Source organism: Canis lupus, chromosome 23 (genome assembly GCF_003254725.2).
Source record: "Canis lupus dingo isolate Sandy chromosome 23, ASM325472v2, whole genome shotgun sequence".
NCBI classification, from domain to species: domain Eukaryota; kingdom Metazoa; phylum Chordata; class Mammalia; order Carnivora; family Canidae; genus Canis; species Canis lupus.
This window is the reverse complement of record NC_064265.1, coordinates 36,965,791-36,971,790: the sequence shown is the minus strand read 5'-3', so window position 1 is coordinate 36,971,790 and position 6,000 is coordinate 36,965,791. Positions and strand designations below refer to the sequence as shown.

The 6,000-nt window shown below is 41.7% G+C and overlaps 1 long non-coding RNA gene across 1 annotated transcript in view; it reads left to right on the top strand.

Moving 5' to 3' along the window:
• Nucleotides 1-357: 357 nt before the first annotated feature.
• LOC112661170 (uncharacterized) overlaps nt 358-6,000 on the top strand; it is a 143,042-nt gene continuing 137,399 nt past the window's right edge. Inside the window, exon 1 of the long non-coding RNA XR_003137477.3 lies at nt 358-784. This is a non-coding gene — a long non-coding RNA (uncharacterized LOC112661170). The remainder of the gene's footprint in view (nt 785-6,000) is intronic.

Below are 6,000 nucleotides of genomic sequence, written 5' to 3'. Positions count from 1 at the left end.
CAGAGACATATATTTTCAATTCTCTCGGTAATATACTTGGGAGTGGAATTGCTGGATCTTGGGATAACTCTATGCTAACCTTTTGAGTACCTGCCAAACTGTTTCCAAAGTGCACCATCTTAGATGTATTCCTTTTAAGACAATAGTTCTAGGGATCCCTGGGTGGCGCAGCGGTTTAGCGCCTGCCTTTGGCCCAGGGCGTGATCCTGGAGACCCGAGATCGAATCCCACGTCGGGCTCCTGGTGCATGGGGCCTGCTTCTCCCTCTGCATATGTCTCTGCCTCTCTCTCTCTCTCTCTCTCTCTCTCTGTGTGACTATCATAAATAAATAAATTAAATAAATCTTTAAAAAAAAAAAAGACAATAGTTCTAGCTCCCTGTTTTGACAAAGCGAATGTCATAGTAATTACATTTAATGAAGCTTCTAGAACGGTCAGGAGGGAGCCAGAGTTCTTATGTGTAACAGTTATTTCCTTTATGAGCAATAACCCTGTTCACAGGTGACCCTTTCCTTTTGAACTTTCTTCAGATGCCATCGTGGAAGGAGACTCTGCCCCCTGCAGGCTCTGGCCTGTGGCTGCCAGGTCAGTCACCGTTCCTGTGGAGATCCAGGGTTGAGTTGGCCGTCACGTTTGCTGAAGTGACACGGCACTGCCATTTGCCTGCTCTTTCTCAACCACACTTCTTCACTCCCATTGACTAGAGCACGTCCTCCAAGACCCGCACAAAGAGAAGGTTTCTTGAGCTTTCAGGCGCTTTTCCGGGAAAATGGTGGTATGGCAGGTGAGTGGAGCTGAGACCATGCTGTAGCATCAGGCACATCTTCTCCTCCAGCCCCCGATTCCTGCCCAGGCGTCTTCTGGGAGTTGTAGTTTTTAAAAAACGGAATCAAGGAAGAGACACTGCTGGAGTAGGGGTGGCTGCAACTGGATGCTCCTCTCAACACAAACAAATACGCTCACTGAGAAGGAGAGGGGACTCTGCTCTCTTTCCTGGTTGGTAATGGCCTCGAATTTTAATTGTTAATGGGCTAGAGAAAAGACCATAGTAGCTATTTGTGGAGGAGTGGACTGTAAATGAAACACTGATGCCACCCTTCTGCACACTGCGACTTTATTAGTCTTAGAGGTACAGAAAATTTGTTATGAGTTTCAAGAAAATTTGTCATGAGTTTCAAGCTTTGCGTTGGCAACATTAGTTTTATTATTTTTAAAGTTTTGTTTATTTATTTATTTAAAGATTTTATTTATTTATTTATGAGAGACAGAGAGAAGGCAGAGACATGGGGGTTGGGGGGGGGGGCAAGCAGGCTCCCTGCAGGAAGCCCGATGTGAGACTGCATCCTGGAACTCTGGGATGACGCCCTGAGCCAAAGGCAGAGGCTCAACCGCCTCTACAAGTGATCTCTACTATCCACCTGGAGCTCAAACTCAGGACCCCGAGATCTAGAGTCACATGCTCCTCCAACTGAGCCAGCCAGGTGTCCTGGCAACATTAGTTTTAAATGTTTGGATAGTATTATTTTCTTAAAGTAAACTCTATCCCCAAGGTGGGGCTCAAGTTTACAACCCCAAAAGGTGCATGTTCTACTAACAGTCAGACGCCCTAGGATTGTTTTGAATTTCTGTATCCTCTTAGCTATTTTAGTTGGGAGGGATTCTTTTACATTCTCTTAACCAGATGCCATTTTGTTTATTTATTTTCCTATTCTGCTTTTAATAAAAAGTAATACATTCAAACAATACAGGAATGCATGAAGTAGAAGTTAAGGTCCTCTCCTCAACCTCCCTTCCTAAATCCCACTCCTCAGAAGACATCATTGGTAGCAGTGGAGTGACTGCCCTTCTGGATAACTCGATGCCATGATGGCAGTCATCTTAGAGCTGATCTATGCAGCATCATCGTGTGCCAGGCATTGTTGAAAGCACATCACACATATTTAAGTTCATCCTCTTTAGAACTTATTGAGGTACATTCTAGAGATGAGGAAACTGAGATGCAGAGAGGTTAGAGGATTTATCAAGGTGACTCAACTAGCAAGTAGCTGAGCTGTGATGAAAATCTAGGTAGTCTGACTCCAGAGTCTTTAAGATCATCCTCTGTTCTATGCCATCTCAACGGTTTTTTGGTGGATTTTGAATATTAGCTATAGTTACCACAAGAGGTCAGAGGGTAGGGAGTTTTGGAGGAACTTATGAAGATGTGGTGCCCAGAAGACAAGTGTGCTCTTACACCTGAGCCCCAGATGGCCTCATGCTCTCTAATGCAGGTTTGATCTTGCACTGAACACCACTTCCAGCAGCCACTCTGTGTAACGTATTTATGGATAAAAGGTTCTACTTAGATACACAAGTGAGAGCAGAGCTAATGTTGGAGATAGATAAGGAGGTTAAAGAAATGGATTTTATGGGCAGCCCTGGTGGCGCAGTGGTTTAGCGCCGCCTGCAGCCCAGGGTATGATCCTGGAGACCCGGGATTGGGTCCCACGTCGGGCTCCCTGCATGGAGCCTGCTTCTCCCTCTGCCTGTGTCTTTGCCTCTCTCTGTGTATCTCTCATGAATAAATAAATATAATCTTAAAAAAAAAAAAAAGAAATGGATTTTAACCCAGAACAAGTCAACAGTTTGCTTGTAGAAAACACCATCCTTTAGGGCCCAGTTCAGGAGTGTGTCCCTGGAGGCTTAGGAAAAAAACAAAACAGAACAAAAAAACAAATCCAAATTTTTCCTACTCTCCAGGACAAGGGTATTAGAAAGAGGAAGACAACTTGCAAAGAAATGTGTAGATTTTTTTGAGTTAAGCGTTCACGCTTTTTAAGTTTTGTCTGGATAATGCCTGGGACTTCAACAATTTGTGGTAATATAGAAGTACCCGTCTTCCATTTAAGAATCATGTAAGGGCCTTACCAAGGACCCCTGCTTTGAAATTCAACTTGCCTATTGGCATTTGGATCTTGCTTTTTTAGGTGTCCTTGGGGTGAGGATCTTGCTTTTAACATTAATTCTTTGTTTTTATTACAAAGTAATAAAGGCAAACAATTAAGAGAAAAGGGTAAAGGACTTGAATAGACATTCCTCTGAGGAAGATAGACAAATGGTCAATAAGCACATGAAAAGACTGCTCAACATCACTAATCGTTAGGGAAATGCAAATCAAAATCACAATGAGATATTATTTCACACTCATTAAAATGGCAAGTATTAAAAACAAAACAAACACCAAGTGCAACCTTGGGGGAGTTTGAAACTGCAGTTAGATTGTGTAGCTAGCCCTGATTTGGGAACTGGGTCTAAGTGACACCATCTTGGACCTGTGGCTTTCTTATTAACAATGGAAAAAACAAAATATGATATATCTATATCTATATATTATTTTTAAGTAATCCCTACACTCAACATGAGGCTCAAACTCACAACCCCAAGATCAAGAGTCAGACACTCCATTGACTGAGACAGCCAGGCGCCTCTGCAGGGAGGGAAATTCTGACACATGCTACATAATGAAGACATTATGCTAAATGAAAAAAAGATCATAAAAAGACAATTATTGTATGGTTCCCACTTATAAGAGAGATCTAGAATAGTCAAATTCATAGAGAAAACAGTAAAAGAGTGGTTACCAGAAACTAGAGGAAGAGAGAATTGAAGAGTTACTGTTTAGTGGCTATGAAATTTCAGTTCGGGATGAGGGAAAAGGTCTGCAGATGGATGGTGGTGATGGTTGCACAATAATGTGAACTTACTTAATGGCATCAAATCATACCCTGAAAAAATGGTTAATATGGTACATGTTACGCTCTGAATATTTTACTACAATAAAACAAATAATGTGAACGCATAGTTGTTATAAAGTAAATATGAAGTGTTGGAAAGTTATGATGAAAAACCCCCCATTTAATTTTGTCTTCTCGTTTTTGCTTCTGGAGATAACTGCTTTCAGCATCTTATTTTTTCTTTAGTTCCATATTTCTCAATAATAGCAGTTCATGTTGCTTTTCTTGGTTGATTAATTTTGAACACTCTTGCTATAACAGATGCAGATTTAGCTCTTCTCTACTTCTGCACACACCTTCCCCCACCACCGCCCCCACTGTGTTTTCCCTGTTGTAGCTTCCCAGACCTATCATGGTCTTTGAGTTAACCTGGCAATTATTTTTCTTGTGACTATGTCAGTTTTGTCCACTGCAAAGTCAAATGGTGTACGTGTTTTTCTTGTACAACTTTTTACTCTTCTTGGAGCTAACAATTGTACTTTCCCTCTAATCGGTTTAATTTTCTATACCTATCATTACTATCATTAATTTTTTCCACATACTACATCACATCTGTTGATGGCCTAGACATCTTAGTTCTAAATGTTTAAATATCATACCTTGCAACTCCATTTTTTTGCCTCCTTGAAGACTTCCCTCCTGGAATCTTTCATCTTCCTGCCCCAACAGGAACTAGTTGCTCTGTTGGCTGCACCATTTTCATCCTGGTGTTACGCAGCTCCCTACCTGTTTCCTGGATCTCATGTTCTTTCTTTCTTTCCCTGCTGCTTCATTTTGCTGAAGTATATCAGCAGCTGCCAAAGAAAAGGTGTATAGGAAGTATTATTATTGTTACTATGCATGCTTTTATTTTATCTTCATATTTAATTTGTCTAAATGTGGGAGTCTGGTTTGAAAATCGTTTCCGTCTGACTTTTTTTGAAGATTTTCTTTGTAAGTCATCTTTACACCCAACATGGGGCCTGAACCCACTCCCAAAATCAAGAGTCACATGCTACTGACCAAGCCAACCAAGCTTCTGACTTTGAAGCCATTGCCCCATTAATTTCTGAGAAGTTTGACTCCAGTTCTACTTCTGGTATTTCATGTATAACATGTTTTTTGCTCTCTTAATCTTTAGTCTTTCCTTTTTTTATCCCTGGTTTTAAGAAATTTCATGACAAAGTGCCTTGGTGGTGATCGGGTTCCTACATTCTTTGGGCTGGGTACTGGACAGGCCCTTTCAGTCTGGAGATTAAAATCTAGGACTTACCCTTAGGGAGTTCTTTAATGATTTCACATGTGCTTGTTTGGTCTTTTGGTCCCCAGAGCCAAAGTAGGTACTTGATATTATCTCTCCCCCACAGCACTTGGCAAGAAGTTAGCACTAGGTCAGTGGCCAGGGTCAGAGGCCAAAGGTTAAAAGGATAAACTTCTGGTTTGGCAGCAATACCCTGAGAAGCAGCACTTGACAAATGTTTGTTAGGGAGAAGAGTGATAACAGCTTTATTTCACAAGTCTTTGAGTCTGGGGTGGGGAGAACTGGTTCAGCCACTTTTCACCTTCTCCAGCCTCTACTCCAGGCCATATCTTCTTAGGTTGCCTAATAGTTGAGAGAACAGAGGGAAATGGAGAACAGGACCGGGGAGTCTGATTATACTTGGGGTTAGGGTCAAAGATCAGTGCTGGAAGGGAAAACCCCACACCCCCTAGTCAAAATTACCTTGGAAAGCCCCTATATCTCCCAAAAATACAGGACACTAAGAACTTTTTGTACTTAGAATGTTTCCCTCTGTCCTCAATCCTTTCATGTCTTCGTCCAGAATGTCAGTAAGACCATCGCCATCCAGTTTCTTGGCCACAGCTAAACAATTTGTTTTTCCTCTTGTCATTGGTTGGAAAGGACTTGAAGTTGTTTTCACAGCTTTTCCATAATTTTAGCTCTGTAAGACTTACTTCCAAACAACAGGGAGTACCAAGAATCAGAAATACCATTAAAAAAGCAGGCAAAGTGTATAAGCCTGTGGTTTTAAGACACTTGACATCAGGCAATGGAAGGCCATAATTCCTGAGAGATGAGAAACAAAGTGAGCCATGTAATTGCCTCAGCTTATTGCCTTTGCTTATTGCCTGGAGAGAGTTCCCAGCTATTCCAAAGGAAGATGGAAACCGGGCAGAGCTTGTAGACTCCATGGGTTGTGTGGACACACAGCTGAGAATTCAGGGAGACCAAGGCAGCCAGAATGTG